Source organism: Equus przewalskii, chromosome 16, assembly GCF_037783145.1.
Source record: "Equus przewalskii isolate Varuska chromosome 16, EquPr2, whole genome shotgun sequence".
Lineage (NCBI taxonomy): Eukaryota > Metazoa > Chordata > Mammalia > Perissodactyla > Equidae > Equus > Equus przewalskii.
Genome location: NC_091846.1, coordinates 21,669,605 through 21,689,683, shown reverse-complemented (window position 1 = coordinate 21,689,683; position 20,079 = coordinate 21,669,605). Strand labels below are relative to the sequence as shown.

The 20,079-nt window shown below is 36.8% G+C and overlaps 2 protein-coding genes across 40 annotated transcripts in view; one reads left to right on the top strand and one right to left on the bottom strand.

Moving 5' to 3' along the window:
• Nucleotides 1-15,328, bottom strand: part of CAB39L (calcium binding protein 39 like) — a 156,691-nt gene extending 141,363 nt beyond the window's left edge. For 4 of the 31 annotated variants that reach the window (XM_070578211.1, XM_070578214.1, XM_070578199.1 and 1 more), the window contains exons 1-3: nt 14,757-15,135; nt 1,971-2,123; nt 1,382-1,452 (exon numbers count right to left, since the gene is read on the bottom strand). The gene's annotated coding sequence lies outside the window, so the exon portion shown is untranslated. Of the gene's footprint in view, nt 1-1,381; nt 1,453-1,970; nt 2,124-6,329; nt 6,394-6,567; nt 6,743-14,756 lie in introns of those variants that run through there. The other 27 variants (XM_070578218.1, XM_070578194.1, XM_070578201.1 and 24 more) reach the window with 22 other exon arrangements.
• SETDB2 (SET domain bifurcated histone lysine methyltransferase 2) overlaps nt 15,245-20,079 on the top strand; it is a 75,297-nt gene continuing 70,462 nt past the window's right edge. For 2 of the 9 annotated variants that reach the window (XM_008538796.2, XM_070578170.1), the window contains exon 1: nt 15,272-15,939. The gene's annotated coding sequence lies outside the window, so the exon portion shown is untranslated. Of the gene's footprint in view, nt 15,940-20,079 lie in introns of all 9 variants that reach the window. The other 7 variants (XM_070578166.1, XM_008538798.2, XM_070578177.1 and 4 more) reach the window with 7 other exon arrangements.

The window sequence follows — 20,079 nt, the reverse complement described above, 5'->3', positions numbered from 1 at the left end:
TACTCCCTATTTCTTCTTTCATTTCAAACCTTTCTCTTAGGATCCTTTTCCTCCTTCTTGCAGTATACCATTTAGAATGGTATTTTTTGAGGTGTGGGTTGTGACCTACTGGTCTCTCTGAGCTTGGCATTCTACAGCTTGACAATAGTGAGATGTGTATTTCTTTTTATTCACCCTGCTTGGGATTCACTGGGCTCCTTAAATCTGAGGATTTGTGTCTTTCATCAATTCTGGCAAATTTTTAATGGCAACTAAAAATATTGCCTCATTCCTATCCCATGTTTTCTTTCTGGAAGTCTGATTAGATCATATATCTTTTTTCTCTGTGTATGGCCTTCTATGTGGTTTCTTTCTACTTTTAACTGTGCCTTCCACGCTGGTTTATCACACCATTTAATTTTTAAGTTCTATTATTATATTTTTCATTTCTGATATTCTAATTGGTTCTTATTTTAATGTGCCTGGTCACTTTTATAGTCTATTATTCTTTATTTATGTTTTAGAATTCCTCTTTTATTTATTAACCATATTAAACATTTATTTTACATATTAGACATTTCTAATAGCTGAAATCTCTGTAGATCTGTTTTAGCTGTTTATGTTTTCTGCTGATTTTTCTTCAGAGTGTTTTGACTTTTTCCCCCTTGTTATGTTTTGTGATTTATTTAATGTTGTTTTTATTTGTTAGAATTTTAACTATGATTATTTGATAACTGGGTTGATAACTCCCTCCAGGGAGATTTGTGATTGTTTCTGCCAGGTACCAAAGAGTGTTACAGACCCAAATTCACTTCAAATTAAAACTCTCCAATTCTGGAGTTTTAGGAACAATGAAAATGGTGTAAATTAAGGCCTCAAATCCAAGTGAATGTGAGCTGGTAACCAGGAGTTATTAGGGGAGATTTTAACTATCTAGAGCTATACATCTCTCCAAGATGGTCTCTGATCAGGCCCCCTACACTTTGCAGAACCCAAGGAATTTTCCCCCGTCCCCATCCCTCTCCATGCACAAGTTTCTATGCCAAGAGAAACCCATGGATGTCCCCAAAGTATTCAGTGACTTCAGGGCTTGCTTACCTCACAGAATGTACTTGTTTGTTTCTAGCCCCAGAAAGTTTCCCTTATTTTCTTATAGGTTCATCCATTCATTTTAAAGGCTTTTTAAAAAAATACTGAATCTAGTATTTTATATATTTGGTGGATTTCTTGTCTATCATATTGCCAGAAATGAAGTCTATTTAACACTTCTGCAATTGTTTTGTAAAACTTAAATCAGGATATTCTATTTATTCCTGATAAATTTTATTTTAGTGTGATTCTATAGTCTACAAAGTCTGTCAAGAGCACTTACAATGCTGATTGACTTATTTTATTGGCTTACCTCAGAAGTTGTGTATCATCTGCAAATGCAACTTCCTCAGCCTTCACCAAAGTCACTGATCAACACAGCTTCTGACAAAAAGAAAACCTTAAAAATTAATTTTGAAAATCTTTATAGCAAAACCAGCATATTTTTTCTTGTTATCAGGTATATAAAATTATAAATTAAAAGCATCAAAATCATATCCAGATAAATCAAATTAAAATAGGAAAACATCCCCCTACCCCAATTACTTCAAGTGGTAGACCTTTTAAAAAAATCTCAATCAGCACTCATCTTCCACAGGAGGAAACACAACTTATTTAAACAAGTATCTCAAAGGCCACTGTTTACAAAAAGGCTGTGGAAATCTTAGAAGAGCTTTCAAGTGTCACAAAGGAAATTTTAAAGTGTTTTTTGCTTTTAACAGCATCATGAAAACCCATGCCTACCAGATTTTTTTCTTTTCTGCTTTGCCGTAATTTTAGTTGGCATCTTTTATTAATTTCAGTCATCAATGGCAACTTTTGTAAAATTTTAACCTCCAACGTCAATATAAGGATATGTGTGTGTGTTTACATTTTCCCAGCAGAAACAAGAGAAAACTTACACTTCTCTCCTCCAGTACGTTGCTCTTGCATGAAGAACATATAAACCACCGACTTTGGGTCTGCATCTTTACTTATTTTCTGAGCAGCAACTACAGGTTTAAATAGAACATTTAGCTCCTGATGTTGTTTCTTCTGAATATTTGATGTATATCCTGCAATAATGTAGTAGAAAAAGCACAGGCTTTGGAATCACATGGATCTGAGTTTAAATCACAACCTTTCTGAGGCTCTCAGGAAAATTACATCATGAGTCTCAATGGATAGCTTCAAGAGTCCAACGACATAGCAGGCATACATACATAAAGAGAGACAGTGCCTAGCACAGTGCTTGCCATATAATATGTTTTCTATCATACCAGCTGTCCTTCTCTGTAATTTTGTACATTTCCACTTTGCTCAATCTGTCAAAGGGCTTTCCAGACTAAATTTTCTTAAATCATAGTCTTGATAAACTTTCATTGTTTTGTTCAACAATTATCAACATTTTGTAACACCTATTATACTCAACAATATATATAAAATACTTTTAATATAGCAATATGACAACAATACTACTACTGAATATACCCTACTAACAAGGTACAGTCCAAAATCTATGTTCTAAAGTCACTAGAAATTGTTCCTTTTTTGTGTGGTTATGTCACCAAAATGCTATATAGTTATGTAAATTTGATTCAGTTCCTTTTCAGGTTTTCCTCTTCTTTCTATCTTTCTATTTAATTGTATTTTTGAATATGTAAACATACATGATTCCAAGACAAAATTACATAAGCAAGTTATATTTAGAGAAATCTCTCTTCCATTGTTGGCACCTTTCCCATTCCCTGCTTCTACATATAGATTACTCTATAGACTGTTATCTGCCTTGTTTTTTCCACTTCATAATATATTCTACAGATCATCCTATACTGGTACATGGAGACTTTCTACATTCTCTTTATGAATTCTGGGGAAAAGAGTGACATGGAAGGGACATCATCTACCTGGCGATTGTTGAACGTACTTTAATCAGTTCCCTAGTAATGGGCATTTTGGTGTTTCCAATCTTTTGCTAATACAAGTAATGCTGTATTACTTATACAAATATCAGTTTATATTTTATGCCATTGTGTCTTTAAAACAGATTCCTAGAAGTTACATGCCTGGGTCAAAGGACAAATGTGTTTGTAATTTTGCTGGATATTGCCAAATTCCCTCCTGGGCTTCATGCTTTTGCATCCCTACCAGCAATGCATCAAAGTGCCTGTTTCCCCACAGTCTACTTTGTGTTTTGTATAACTTTGGATTTTGGTGAGAAAGGTTTTAGTGTAGCTGTAATTTTTAGTGTAGCTTTCATTTGTATTTCTCTTTGTATGACTGAAGTTAAACATCTGTTATATGTTTGCCATCTGCGCTTCTTTTTCTGTGAACTCTGTTTCCATATCTTTGGCCCATTTTTCTACTCAATTGATGGTTATCTGCTTTGATTTTTAGGTTTTATTTTCATTACAGAGATTAGCTCTTTGTGATATAAGTTCAAATATTTCTTCTCACTTTGTCACCTGTCTTTTGACTTGGCTCATGACATTTTTCACCATGTAAATTTTTTTTTTAATATAGTGGAATTCATCATGGTGTTAATTTCATAGACTTTAAATCTGTTCCGTGGCTCTTTTGCTTTGTATGTTGCTGTTAAGAGATTTGTTGCTAACCTCTTCTTTCTGCCTGGAAGCCTAGAGGAATTTTTCATTATCTTGAAAAGTCCAATAGCTTTACCAGGACATGACTTAGAGATGACCATTCTGGATCAATTTTCCCAGTATACAACGAGGCTTTTCAATAGTAGATTTAACTCTTCTGCTGCTTCCAGAATGTTTTCACGGACTGAAGTTTAAATATGAGCTCTGCTATTATTCTTTCTTCTTAGGAATTCTAATTTTACATATTGTCTCTATTAATCACTTTCTCTTTTTACTTCTTCATTTCATTTTCATTCTTTGGCTGCCTTCATGTCTTTCCTCAATGCCCCTTATATTTAGTTTACTCCCCTTTAGGTACCTTGGACTTTAAGCTTCATTTTTAAAGATGATTTTTCTTTTTCTTCATTTTATTTCCTGAGTTCAGTAAATTCACTTTTCATATCTTCCTCTTTTTGTCCATTTCTTTTGGGGTTCTGAATTTATATTTGAGATTTTATCTCTGCCAATGCTTGTTTAAGGATATTTAATTCAGGTAGGAGTATTGTGCTGTAGTTTTCTTTAGCTCTGTAGCTGAATGTTTCGGGGAAGACTTCATCACTTGAAACATTTTTACTCTCATTTTACGTTTTCTACTTCTAGTAACTTTATATGGATGTTGTCTGCCATTTTCTGCTCCTATTGAAGTGTTTTAATTTTTGTAAACCAGACAACAATATTACATAGAATAGAGTGAGGGATTTGGAAGAATTACTGGATTTTTTAGTTCAATAGCACCTTTCATTGGCTTAATAGTTTTTTTCCAACCAATATCTCCTTTTTGGGTGGGAGAGGGGTCGATCTATCTTCCATTCTATTTCACCAGGATTCTTAATTTCTACTACCTCTTCTTTCTCTTTCCCACCAAGCCTCCAGGTAAACGGTGCCCCTGCCAAGTTATCTTCTTTTCACAGAAGCAGTACTTTCAGAGACTGCCTCTTTGGTCCCATGCACTTTCAAGTCCCTTCCTTCTGCCTAACAGTCTCAAACCCATTAATATTTCCCTCCTTAGGGTGGGGCTTTCTCTTTCTGAAGTTATTTTATCTGTAATCTACCGAGCTACATCCTGCTTTCCTCTCCTCTGTCTTGAATGAACAGTCTCAACCTCATTTTCCACTTTAGCATAGGTTCCAGAACTGGCTCAGCATTTCAGTGTTTATTTCCCTACATATCCATAATTTTAAATTATCTTAGACAAGGGTGGTGGTGGCTTAATTTGCTCTCCTTATAGACTTGTATAATTTTTTTAAAGGATGTATGGAGCGATTTGGACCTATGCCATCATCCTATGGAAAGCTGGAGTCAGGTTTTATTTTTTAACTATTTTTTAATTTTTAAATTATTTTCTAGTTTCATTGCATGTGGTCAGAATTTTGACTTTTTATTTTTTGGAACTGAGGTTTTCTTCGTAGTCTAATATATAATAGATTTTTATAACTATCCCATGTATACTTGAAAAGATGTATTCTCTCTTAGCAGATTCAGGCTTTGATAGAAATCTATAAGATCTGCCTTACTGATTATGCATTATGACTAAATTTTTTTGTCCAGTTAATCTGACTTATTTTGAGAGAGGTGTGTTAAAGTCCCCTACTATTAGCAGGTTTCTATTTTTCCTTAAATCTCTTGTAGTTTTTAGTTTATGAAAGCTGTTGCTGCATCACTTAGTAAACAGACATTTGAAAAAAATCTTCATTGTGAATGTAGCCCTTAGCTTATGAAATACCCTACCATCTTAATGCTTTTTGAACTAAATTCTGCCTTGCCTGATACCAAGATGATGATCTTGCTTTTTTTAAAATTTGCATTTAGGGCTGGCCCCATAACCAAGTGGTTAAGTTTGTGTGCTCTGCTTTGGGTGGCCAGGGTTTCGCAGGTTCAGATCCTGGGCGTGGACCTAGCACAGCTCATCAAGCCATGCTGAGGGAGTGTCCCACATGGCAGAGCCAGAAAAACCTACAACTAGAATATACAACTATGTACTGGGGAGCCTTGGGGAGAAGAAGAAGAAGAAGAAGAAGAAAAAAAAAAAAAAAAGACTGGCAACAGATGCTAGCTCAGGGCCAATCTTAAAAAAAAGAAGAAATCTATTAAAATAAATAAATTAATTAAATAAAATTTGCATTTATCTGATTTATCTTTGACCTTCCCTTTGTTTTTAAATTATTCATTTATTATTAATTCTCTTTATTATTCATACTTTTTACAACTATAACTTTTGTATACAGCAATCATTAAGTATGTTGAGCCCACATACATTTTAGTAATACATCTGGTATTTTTGCTATTGTGATAATGTTTTATGTTCTATTGTGTGTGTGTGTGTACACACGAATACATATAGAAAAATGTGTACATATCACGATATGATCTGTTTCCTTTGCTTTCTTTAGGTGAGGTATTTGTTTCAGTATGTAGAAAGTTTTTGTGTATCTTGTTCTTGGGATTAACTCTATCGTAATATCTTTATTTAATACTCTCTATTCCCCTCCCCTCTTTTTAAGCTACTATTACTTTCCTGATATTAGCAGTAACAAAATTAGTAACTTCCTCTTCCTTTCCTTTTCCCTCACCATCTAGTTTTGATCACTGGTATCATTTTCACTGGTGTTTTATCCTACACGTGTAAGGATGTATACTTACTTATAGTAATGTTTGGCTTCCATCAGTTAGCTTCAAGTGCTCTCATTTTCCTCACAGCTAACTCCTAAGAGGCAAACAACACCTTATTCCACTTTTCATTTACTCTCCTTCCCCTCCCATCTTTTTGTGGGTTGTATTATTTCTACATTGTCAGACTATATAACATTTACATCCCATTCTATCACCATTAATCCCATCTTTTAATCTCAGTGCTACATAAAATATATTCAATGCTCACCAGCTGACCTTATGGTGAAGATTCTCCAATCATTTCTTGGTTGTCTGAAATTGGTTGTCTAGTATATTCTCCAAGAAGGATTCAGAGGAACAATATTCTTTGTTTCATGTTTATAAATGTTTGCTGATGTCCGGAATTCTTGAAGGAGTTTGGTGAGATATGAAATATTTATTTCCTTGAATATTTAAAAAATGTTCTCTTGTTAGTATCTGGCATAAACTGCTGCTGCCCAAAATTCTACTCCAATCTGATTTTCTTTCCAGGTTGACTTGGTCTTTTTTCCCATGGATACAAAAGCTTTTTTTTTCTTTATTTTCAAAATCCAACAATTCTACAAGAATATATCTCAGTGTTAACTGCTCTGGGTTGAGTTTCCCAGATTCACAGTATGCCTTTCAACATACATAGATTTAAACCTTAATGTTAAGTGTTCTTGAATTATAGTTCTAATAGCTGTTCTGTTTTATTGCTTTGGTTTACATTTTTGTATTGCGGTAAAATTAACAACACAAAATTTGCCATTTTAACCATTTTCAAGTATATAATCCAGTGGCATTAAGTATATTCACGATTTTATGCAACCATCACCATTGCTCTTTGGTTTACACTTGGAAAACTCCTAACAGATATATTTTGGCTCTCTGCCTGTCTTGTCACTTTCTCTTGACTTCTTTAAAAAATCTTTCCCGCTTTGATTTTCTTCTTTCTATTCTCTGTTTCTCTTATTGTGCTTTCTGTGATGTATATTCATTGTTTCCTTGCTAATTTAATCGTCATTAAAAAAATATTCTTCCTTTTCCTAATTCTTTCCTGAGTTCTGTGAGCTCTCATTTCACATCCTTTTACGTTCTAGTCATCTCATTTCTGAGTTTCTTTTATTTACGATTTGTGTGGTTCTTTCAAACTTTTCATCTTTTGCTTAATTTCTCTTCGTTTATTTTGAAATATTTAGATCATTTTCATCTGCTTTGTGGCCACATTTTTTCTGGTGTGTTTTCATTACATGATGTAATGTTTTATGGCTCATTTTTAAGTTTTATTCTTATAATAACTTAGTATGTAGTTATATCATAGTTCCTTTCCCCATATATTTAAACATTGTCCTGGGGTGGGCCCAGTGGCACAGCGGTTAAGTGTGCACATTGTGCTTCGGTGGCCTGGGGTTTGCCAGTTGGGATCCTAGGTGCAGACATGGCACTGCTTGGCAAGCCATGCTGTGGCAGGCGTCCCACATATAAAGTAGAGGAAGATGGGCGCGGATGTGAGCTCAGGGCCAGTCGTCCTCAGCAAAGAGGAGGACTGGCAGCAGATGTTAGCTCAGGGCTAATCTTCCTCAAAATAAATAAATAAATAAACAAATAAATAAATAAAAATTTTAAAAAATAAATAAATGTTGTCCTGGACTAAGAAGAGGTTTGTACTTGTCTTTCATTGTATGGCTGTACTGTAGTTTTTAAAAATCCATTCCCAAGCTGAGAGACACTGGGCTGCTTCCAGTTTTTGGTGATTCCAAATACAACTGCTATAAAAATTTGCAGAGAGTCGATTATAGGTTTTCATTTCACTTTCCATTAGGAAAGCATACAATAGTTGTTGCGGAAATGCAAATTAAAATCAGAATGAGATGCCACTACATACCTCAAATAATGACTAAAATTTTTTTTAAAAAACTGCTAATACCAAGTGCTGGCAAGAAAGAGAAGCTAATGGAGCTCTCATATCTTGCTGGTAAATTTCATCCCAGGAGTGGGATTGCTAGGTGATATAATTAAAGTATGTCTGGGGCCAGCCCAGTGGCAGAGCAGTTAAGTTCACACATTCCACTTTGGCAGCCCAGGGTTTGCTGGTTTGGATCCTGGGTGCAGACCTATGCACTGCTTGTAAAGCCATGCTGTGGCAGGTGTCCCACATATAAAGTAGAGGAAGATGGGCATGCATGTTAGCAGAAGGTCAGTTTTCCTCAGCAAAAAGGGAGGATTGGTGGCACATGTTAGCTCAGGGCCAATCTTCCTCAAAAAAATAAAATAGGGGCCAGTCCGGTGGCACAGCAGTTAAGTTCACACGTTCCAATTCTCAGCAGCCCAGGGTTTGCCGGTTCAGATCCTGGGTGCGGACACAGCACCACTTGGCAAAAGCCATGGTGTGGTAGGTGTCCCACATATAAAGTGGAGGAAGATGGGCATAGATGCTAGCTCAGGGCCAGTCCTCCTCAGAAAAAAGAGGAGGATTGGCAGTAGTTAGCTCATGGCTAATCTTCCTAAAAATATATATATAAATAAATAAAATATAATAAAATAAAAGTATGTTTGATTTTCAGTTTAGTGGATACCAGGGGAAAAGTGGGGTGGGGGGTGGGCACAAAGGGTGAAGTGGTGCACCTACAACATGACTGACAAACATTAATGTACAACTGAAATTTCACAAGATTGTAACCTATTATTAACTCAATAAAAAAAAAAGTAAAAAAAAAAAAGTATGTTTGATTTTATAAGACATTGTTAAACTCTCTTCCAAAAGGCTGTGGTATATGCATTCCCACCAGCAAGATTTGAGTCCTACTGCTCTGCATCCTTGCCAGCACTTGCTATTTTTCTTCTTTTTTTGGCCATTCTAAGAGGTTGTACAGTGGTACCTCATTGTGGTTTTAATTTGCATTTTTCTCAATGACTATTCTATACTTTTATCATTTAACACAAAATGGTGACCATTTTCCTATGTCACTAAATAGCCTATATCACTTAGCACCCTTCAAAAACATTTCTCTTTTTTTTTTTTTTTGCTGACGAAGATTGGTCCTGAGCTAACATCTGTTGCCAATCTTCCTCCCTTTTTTGCTTGAGGAAGATTAGTCATGAGCTAACATCTGTGCCAATCACCCTCTATTCTGTATGTGGGTTGCCACCTCATCATGGCTAATGAGTGGTGTAGGTCTGTGCCCAGAATCTGAACCTGTGAACCAAGGCTGCCAAAGCAAGGCATGCTGAACTTAACCACTACGCCATGGGGCCAGCCCCTGAAAATACTCCTTTTAAAAGTTTAAAATATAGCCAATCATGATCGATGTGCCATAATTTATAAAAACCATTCTTCTACCATTGGATATTTTTTTTCTTTTTTTTTTGAGGAAGATTAGCCCTGAGCTAACATCTGCCGCCAATCCTCCTCTTTTTGCTGAGGAAGTCTGGCCCTGAGCTAACATCCGTGCCGATCTTCCTCTATTTTATATGTGGGATGCCTACCACAGCATGGCTTGTGAAGCGGTGCCATGTCCACACCCGGGATCTGAACCAGCGAACCTTAGGCCGCTGAAGTGGAATGTGCACATTTAACCGCTGCGCCACCGGGCCAGCCCCTACCATTGGATATTTCTTATTTCTAATTTCTCACAAGTATAAAATGACACTGTGATCATAAAGCTTTGATGCCATCTCCACTTCCATAGAAGTTACATAGAAAGGGTGAAAGAGTATACATATTTTTGTCTCTTGTTACACATTCTGACAAATTGCTTTAAATATTTCTTTCTTTAATTACAGGTTAAATATTTTTCATGTAAGCCATCTGTGCTTGTTCTTTTGTCATCATGTGCTCATGTTCTTTGCTCATTTTCTGTCAGGGCATTGATGTCTTTATCTGTCGATTTCTAAGAGATGGATACGCTCGCCAAAGGTATAGATCACACTTTACATGTAAAGATAGGCTTACCTCTGACCTCCCCACTCAATCCTTTACTCTATCTGAAATATGAAATATTCTTCAAATGAGCAATATTTATCCAATATCAACTGCATGCAAACATGTTCACCAGACTCAGGAAGGAATCTTGCCTTCCATGGATTTATTTTGTTTCTCACAAGCCTGTTAGAAACGAAGTGACATAAAATATGCATAAATGAAGAACTGAATATAGGGTAAGAAGAGATTGTGATTGGATGAAATCTGTCTCCACTTCAAGGAGGAAGTTGAGCTAGGTATCAATTACTTTCAAAAGAAAATAATTTGGGGTAGTGGGAACCATTTTTACTGAGAGAAAAGGAAAGTGTAAAGAAGTCCCTAGGTCTGCGAGTGACAATATAGGCTACAAGCACAGTATTTGAGGGTTACCAGCTACCCACCTTAATCCTCCCAAATATAACTGTAGGAATCTATCATAACAGAACCATCCAGAGTTCATGTAATCATAACAGAAATGATGAAACTGTTACTTTAAAAATTTTTGTGATAATATAACTTTTAAAAGATTAAGGTAGAGAATAAAATCCTACACCTACTACCACTTGCAAATACTCGGTGCCCCCTACCACAATACATTTTAGCCTTTAACTGCAGAGTGTGGCATCTAACGGCAGGAAGTGAAGCAGCCATCTTGATCCACAGAATAGAGCTGCATGAGGATGGCAGAGCAACAGGTTAGCAGCTTGGGCCCCCCACAACCTTTTGTAGCAAAGCTACCTGATCAGCTCGTACTTTTACATAGAAAAGAAACAAACTTTTTATTTTATTAAAAACATTTTTTTAGGCCACAATTATTTTTCAGTTTTTCTGTTACAGTAGCCAAACCTATATGTTAACAAACACAAATTCCAAGTTGAGGAATGGGGGCTTTGTCAGTAATACGATGGCATATAAAATGTTTTTAAGAAAAATAAAAAGAGGTCTAAATTACAGAAGTGGCAATGAGAGTAGAAAAATGAAGCGGAAAGAATTTTGGAGGTTGAGGCTACAGATTACACAATTGGGCAAAAGAGAGAGGCAAGAATTTGAAATTTTTTAACAAGATATTTTTAAAGATTTTATTTTTCCTTTTTCTCCCCAAAGCCCCCTGGTACATAGTTGTATATTTTAGTTGTGGGTCCTTCTAGTTGTGGAATGTGGGACGCCGCCTCAGCATGGCCTGACGAACTGTGCCATGTCGGAACCCAGGATCCGAACCGGCAAAACCCTGGGCCTCCGAAGCAGAGCGTGTGAGCTTAACCACTCTGCCACGGGGCCGCCCTGAATTTGAAGTTTTAAATCTGTGCCACTCAGAAGATGCCTATACCATTAATTGAGACAGAAAATACAAAAGAGGAGGGAGAGTTATATACAGACTAATCAAGTCTGTCCAAAAAGCTGTGAGAAATGTGTGTTAAGTGCTCAAGAAAGCAGCACTTGACATAGAATTAGGGCTCATTTGCACGAAAATGATAGTTTAAGCAGCAGGAACAAATGAGATTACAAAAAAGAAGTTACAGTAAAGGTAAAATTTTCCTGTTTCAATGCCTCATTTTTTTTTTTTGGTGAGGAAGATTCACCCTGAGCTAACATCTATTGCCAATCTTCCCCATTTATTTTGCTTGAGGAAAATCAGCCCTGAGCTAACATTTGTGCCAGTCTTCCTCTATTTTGTACATGGGATACCGCCACAGTGAGGCTGATGAGTAGAGTAGGTCTGCGCCAGCGATCCAAACCCGTGAACCTGGGCCACTGAAGCGAGCACGTGGAAATTTAACCACTCAACCATGAGCCAGCCTCTCAGTGTATCCATTTTTTTTAAAAAAGCCAAATATATAATACTTTAAACATTTTCTCCTTTAAGTGAAATAATCTTAACATCTGTTATAATCAGTCTGTTTATCTCACAAGCAATTTCAGTAGTTAATGGGCATCCTCATGATTCAGGCATTTAATCAATTTCACTGATTAGCTGAACACCACAAACTGCAGTGGTCATTTTGATCTCTACATAGTTTTAACTCTTTTTTTTTTTTAGTCATATTGTTTAATTTATTCCCATAATGGACTACATTGGTTAGAGACTAGAAAAGTGATGGCAAAGTGAACTAAATTAATGAGGAATATAGAAACAATTCTGAAAATTAATATCAAAATGTTCTCAGAATGTGACATTTATATGATCAAAATTATTACAAAGCACAGCAAAGTATTTCTAGTACTTCAAAAATAATTTTAAAAAGAGGAATGATTAGGGCCAGCCCGGTGGGGCAGTGGTTAAGTTTGCACGTTCTGCTTCGGTGGCCTGGGGTTCACTGGTGCGGATCCTGGGTGAGGACATGACACCACTTGGCAAGTCATGCTGTGGTAGGCATCCCACATAAAAAAATGGAGGCAGATGGGCATGGATTTTAGCTTAGGACCAGTCTTTCTCAGCAAAAACAGGAGGATTGGCAGCAGATGTTAGCTCAGGGCTAGTCTTCCTCAAAAAATAAAAAAAAAACAAAGAGGAATGATTATTATTTGCAATTTGGTTGTTCAGTTACTGAGGGGGGGATATATCACATTTTAAATGTGTTTTTTTAATAAAGTGCTTATAATTACACTAAAATCTTCATTTATATAATCATTTAGATTTTTAAAGTACCAAATGCAATAATTCCAAACAGGTTCCGAGAGCAATTTTTGTTGATTTTTTTACGCTGAATTAGAGAAACAGATTTTAATTTGCCATTCTGTCACAAAACACCACATTCATTTAAAAGATGTTCATCAAATTTTTTCTGTTATAATTAAACAGCATCCATCATTTGATATCAGGAAAAAATTAAATTTGTATACATTATGAAATTGCAATGAAAAATAATCTTTAACACACCAATCTAAGTTAAAACCATTTTAACTTAACATTGTTGATGCAAAAGTGATATTTTAAAACATTCCACAGGATCTTCAGATTATATATTATGAAATCTAAAAAACAGTTCTTCAAAGAAAAATCTGAAGATATTTATCTAATTACTTAAAAATTACTTATTTACTTTAAATTACAGAACGTACTCATGCCATATAGTAAATTTAAAGTTGCAGTATTTTGATTTTAAGTTGTGTTAAAGAGAAACTAGAAAACCAATAAATTTTCTTCAGCAGAAGAGACCTAAGGCACTGATAAGTTTGGTATTCATTTACTGAGATTGTATACTTTCAAGAAAAAATGGCAAATAGAGTATTATTATTTGAGGGTTCATCTTCATTACCTAAATTTCTCTCTAGTAAGATCTCACAAAAGGATTATGAACTTTTCCTTAATATTATTTCTGTTTGTATTATTTGTAAATTGGAAGCAACAAATAAATTTCACTCAAACACAATGAAAATGAAGTTTTCCAGAAAGCAGGTTAAAAACTTATTTTTCAGTTAGGTTAAAAAAATGTATACCCATACCTCCCAATTATGGCTTTATTTTATTTATTCATTTAACAATTATACTTTTGAATATATGCCAGGCACTATTATATGGGAACGCTATACAAAGGTTTTAGCAAACATTTACTGAGCAGCTACTATGTGTTATTGGTGTTTCTTAGCCACTGATCTGTTACTTTATGAAAGCAGGTACTAACATGCATGTTAGCCATCAACTCAACACTAAATTAATAATTGAACTCTTGCAACTTAGGTTGTATAAGACACGTGGATTAAAAAGCAAATTTTAAAAAGAAAATTAAGTTTTGATCATTCAATTATGTTACTGTTGTTTTCTTTGGTACTCTTGCCACAAAACTTGGTACTGTTGCCTCGGTTGGATCATCAGTTAACCTTGAATAACTGAAAACCAAACTAAAGGCAATAAGATAAGTATCTTTGCTTTCTTCCCACGTGTCCAAACTGCTAAGGCAAATCACAAAATACTAGCCTTTTATGGGCCAGATTTTCGGTTCCGATAAATATCCCCCTCAAATGAAAGACAATGCGTGCTTTCTACTCCGATTTAAACAGATAATGAGGAAGAGGAAAAGAAGGTAATTCCTGTCTCCTTCCTCCCACCCCAAAAAGAGCTCAGAAGATGCTTCCCCCTACAAATGCTTTCCCTCCCGCTGCCCCATGACCAAGCAGATGAACCAACCAAGCACATCAAGACAGACCAGATATTTCTCATCTTCAGCAGATCATAACCAGGGAAACCAAGATCTGACAAAATTCCTCCTTCACTTCCACTGTTTCTGCAAACACCACCACTTTCTAGCTTTTAAAAGAGACCACTGCAGGAATGTTGGCTGCACACTAATGAATAAAACCGCCCAAACGGAGAACCCGCCGCCCACTACCACCAAAGGATGGCACTAGTCACAGGGTAACTACCGAGAAGAGCAAACACTTCAGCAGCCGCTCCCTCATTAACGACACAAAATGAAGACGTCTCTTTCGAACCTGAGGATAGTAGTGAGGCATCTCCCTCTCTCCCCGTCCCTTACCAGCCTTGTTCCTTCCTAAATCAGGCAGTCCATCAGCCAACTTCCTTTGTCAGTAATTAGGGCTTGATGGTCAGAATCTTTCCGAGACAAAGATGATTGGAATAGCTCCCAGGTACCCAAGGAATCAGTGTTAAGGCATTAGAGCCCCCACCAAGCCTACACAATGACAACCAAACCAAAGCGTGGCCTCCCCGCCCCTCCCATTCGTCGCTCTCCCGAGCAAGAGCTGAGACTCAGGCCAGGAAAAGCCCTCCCTTTCAAACAAGCAAGAACGCGCCGGGTCGGCTCCCTCAGGACCCGTCTACACCTTGAGGTACTAAGTAAGCTTTCAATAGCCAAGCTCAGTCCCAGCCACACACAAGATGGCAGCCAAGCACCTACCGGAGGAAACAGCTGCACCACCACTCCAGCGATGCCGGCCACTCGACCGCGGATGTCTCCATTGGCGCAGCCAGGGCGCGCGAGACAACCCGAGAGCGCTGGCAGCCAATCGGAAGGAGGCGCGCTCCGGCGCCACCGCGTTGCCGGCGGTACGCGCGCAGGGCCTTTGAGGCGTGGACCCAGTGGGGTATACAACCAATGGGCTCCCGGCCAGGTGATGGAAGTCGTCGGTGTCCGACTCCTCCCATTTAGGGTTCGTGTTAGGTAGGCCTGGACTTTAGAAATTGGGGGGTGCACACTCCCTGGCTGAGGCGAGGTGGAACAGTTGTTGCTGAGGTGAGATCTAGTACATGGTGAAGTAGGTCCCGGCCAGGGGACACTTGGGGCCGTGGGCTGTCGGTGGCGTGGAGTCGGAGAGGAGCCCGGCCCGCGGGGAAATCCAGCCTGTCCTACGGAGCGGGCGGAGGACAGCCGTCAGGTCCGGCGGGCGGCTTGGAAAACGCAGTGGAGCCCGTGAAGCCGAGGCACGGCCTTGGGTTGCCCCGCGACGGCTCCTCCGGCCCAGGACCTTGCAACCTCCCTTCTCCTTTCACTCACGTGCAGTCCCGGGCTGGAGAATTGATCGCGGGCGCACTGAGTTCTCAACCCCCATTTCGGTCTCAGTCTCCCGGTGGACACCTTAATATGAGGTGACTGCTCAGCAGCTGGGAACCAGAGGCTATAAAAAGGGCTGTAGGAAATGGACTGCAGTATAAAATCCAGAAGCAGAACTTGAAGGTCTAACCACTGACCCATTTCGCAGGTAAGACTGCACACGCCCTAAATAAGCAAAATCATTTATCCAGGGTCATGTAGTTGAGATCAGATCCTAAGAGCTTCTGACCTTGCTTAACCACAACCCAACAACTTCTTACCCAATAAGAAATTAAATAAAATAAGCAGCAGTATATAACTGTACCATTCGGCATGTGGAAGCCCACAGCAAGTTCTGTATGTATTAATGAATGAGGCCAAGAAAAGAGGTAACTTTGAGGCGGTAGAGTGGAATAATCAAAAACCATGGGCTCTGAAACCAGACTGCCTGGTTCCTTATTTTTTGTCTCTGCCACTTACAGTGTGACATGCTTTAGCTTCTTCATTGGAAAAACTGGCATGCTGATTTATCCCCTTTGATCGTTATGCAGATTAATAAGAATTTGTGAAGTGTTCAGAAGCGCGCCTGACACGTAGTTTAGACTCGGTAAACGTCCCTTACTGTCATCCTAATTAAAGAACAGAGAAGAAATGGTCACAGTTTCATAAGAGCCTATTTTTAAAAACGAAAAAGAACCGTAAATTGAAGTGAAACAGACCGACTCCTTCTCTGCCAAAATGAAAAAGTGAGAAGGGGAAAAAATGAACAAACTTAAAAATCCCTGTTGTGCTCCAAAATATTAACACTGGTTGTCTCTGGATGATGAGATTATGAGTGATTTAAATTTTCTTCTTTATGCTTTATTATATTTTGCAATTTTTTTCAGAGAACATGTTTTTACTTTTTTAAGTTCAGTTACTTTTAAATTTTCAGAAGCGATGGAGGACACTGGTGAGGCCCTCTTTAAAAAGAAGCTCTTACCAACCATGTTTATATGTTGTAGGTGGAAGTGTAAATTGGTAGAACCTTTCTGGAAAGCATTTTGGCAATGTGCTCCAGGAGACTTTAAGATAGACAATCCTTTTTTGAAAATTGTATACTTAAATTTTAAATTCAGCACACTTTTACATTCTGCTACAAAATTAGAACCTTACAGATAGAGAGCATAATTCACCATCCCTGAGTCGTGTCCCCCCTGTCCCCCCCACACATACCAAAGACTTGGGTGCAGAGCCTTCAAGTCTTTGTTTTATGTTTATATGTACTCTATATGTGCATATATGCATTCGTGATTTTTTTTTAAATGGAAATGGTGTCATACTATGTAATTTTGGAACTTTATTCACTTGAGTGTTTTTGCAGCGTGTCCATGTTATTTATATCTCATTTTGTTGTTTACAGCTCATTTTTTTTATCTGCTGGATAGTGTTCCAGTGTATGGCTGAATTGTTCTGTTAATGTAAAATATATTTCTTTGTCTCTTTTTCATATTAAATTCTATTTTGTGTGACATGTACTATATAGCATGTTTTATTTACTGTCCTCCTCTTGATGGACATTAGGTTTCTTCCAGTTTTTCACCTTAGAAACAATGCTGCAAGGGAAATCCTTGTATATGTTTTCTTGTGCACATGTGGTATCTCAAGGACATATATTTAAAAGTGGAATTGTTTGGTTTTAAGTTATGAACATTTTTAATTTTAATAGGTCTTGCCAAATTTGCCTCTAAAATACTTCTGCTAATTTATACATCCCACAAGTTGTTAATGAAATTTCAATTTCCCTACAATCTAGACCAACCAAGATACTATCATCTTACTTTTTGCATATCTGATGGATGAAAATGATACTCATTTAAAAAAATTTTTCATTCTCTGATTATTAGTAAGGTTGCAGTATCTAGTCATATGTTTATTAACCTATAACTTATGTAAATTTTTATAATTTCTTTTAAAAATTACCCACTTTTCTATTGAGTCATCTTTTTCTTAATGATTTAAGGAGTTCTTTATATGTCCTGTATACCATGTACCTGTATAATTTTACCAAATTTCTTCACTGTCTATGGCTATGTCCCCTTTTTGTTACTGTTGTTAAAATATGTTACAAACATTTTCTCTCAACTGTTTGCTTGGCTTTTAACTTTATTTTATTTTTGTTAGTTTCTGTTTATTCTGCAATGGCTTTTTCTCTTTTTTACAATCTTTAGGTCTCTTTATTTTACTGCATCTCTCTAAGACTTCCAGTACCATATTGAATAAGAGCAGCGGTGGCAAGTGTCCTCATCCTGAGCTCACTTTAATGAAAATGCTTCTAATGTTTCCTCATTGAGTATGATGTTTGCTGCTAGGTTTTAGTAGTCATTATCAGGTTAAAGAAGTTCTCTCTTATTCCTAGTTTGCTAAGTGTTCCCCCTCTTACCTCCTCCCCAGAATAGTTGTTGACTTCTATTGAATTTTTTTGTTTTGTTTTTCTGCGTCTGAGAGGATAGTTTTCCTCCATTTATCTATTAATGTAGCAATTTACATTGATAAACTTTCCTATGTTAAACCTTTGGGTATTCCTGGGTTACACCCTACATTGGTAATATACTTTTACTCTTGATAAAAATGTAAGAATAACAATGTTTTTGCATATTGAAGTATATGGAAAGGCCATTTTAAATCTGATTTGGCCTAAAACTTCTTTTTCCAAAACCGGACTGACTTATGGCCCCCCAGACGTGCATTGTACATCTGCTTCAAACATTTCCCCAAAGCACAGAATGCGCTCTTTAAAGATAGAGATGAATGTCTCCCTTTCTCTGAAGCCTATACCAGCACTTCTTTGAAGATAAGCTCTTCTTCCCAGAGAGCCAAGGTCAAGTTGACCTGGTATGTACGTGCTAAACTGCAGGAGGACATCTCCTTGTCACTTTGGGGGAAAAAATTGTTTTCCTGTTATGCTTGATGTATGTTCTTTGTTCTGAAACGATATGTAACCATGCTGTAAACCACACTTCTCTGGGGTGCTTTCTTCTCTGGGGAAGATAATGCTTCTGGGCTAGTCCTCAGCGTTGGCTCATTAAATATCAATCACTATCACTCTTTCTTATCTATAGATTGGTTATTGATTGTTTGCATCGACGCTCTACTGCTTTATATTTTTACATACTATTTCTGCTTCTCTACCCAGAAGTGCTTTTGGCCTTGAGTTTCTTACCCAAGGTGTCAAGGTTTTACTAATCATAAAAAAAGAGTTCAAAGCTTCCCATATTTTTCCTGCTTTGAAACTGTTTTGTGTACTATAGAAGTTATTCATTCCTTGAAAGTTTTGTAGAATTCATCTATAAAACTTTATGAACCTGGTGTACTGGGAGTAAGAGGTGGGGATGTGTGGCATGCAGCTCTTAAGATCTTTAACTGTTGTTTTAATTTCTTTTTATTAACATAAAAATATTTTTTATCTTCTTTTATTAAGATTTTAATAAGGATAATAATTTATCCCTCTAATTGGGATTTTTACTTCTTGAGCCTATTTGGTATTAAGTCAATCATTTCCATGAGATATTCATGGTGAATTGTTCTGTCACTGTAAAATATTTCTCTTTGTTTATTGGTTTTCATATTAAATTCTATTTTCTTTGATATGAATGTTTCTTCCTGTGTTTGCTAGTATGTCTTTTTTCATGTCCCTTCATTTCAACCTTTAGATGATATTTTGTGATTTAATTGGGTCTCTTATTTTAAAATATCATAGCTAGGTTTTGCTTGCAATCCAATCTGAGAGTCTGTCCTTTATTAAGTAAGATGAACATATTCACTTTTTTTGTGATTATTAACATGTTTGGCCTTTTTCTTCTCATCTTATTTACCATGCTTCTCTTTGTATCTTTTGTATGTTATTTTTCCATTTCTCTTTTTGAGGTAAGCCCAAGTTTTCTTTGTTCTACCTGTTTTCTTTTTAATGGACTACCTTTACGTTTTCAACCCAGTTTTTAAGTTTATGTTTTCCTAACAAAGTCTAAACTTAGTTAGTATTGATATCCTTCCTATGAAGAAGAACTTAGTAGTATGCTTCTACTTTACTTTCTCTGATCTTGTGACAATCCCCTTCCATCCCCCCTTCAAAAAAGAACATAATTTCCCATGGTTGTATCTTCTAGCATTTTTGTTTCATTTGTTATTAAAACCCATTTTTAGGCTGTATTTATCTAGCATTACTGTGTGTTACTCATTTATTTGCTCACTATTGCTTCTTGTACCTCAGTACTTCCTTCTAGGTTAGTTTTTATTCACGAAGTACTTCTTTACTTCTTTCAGAGAGTCT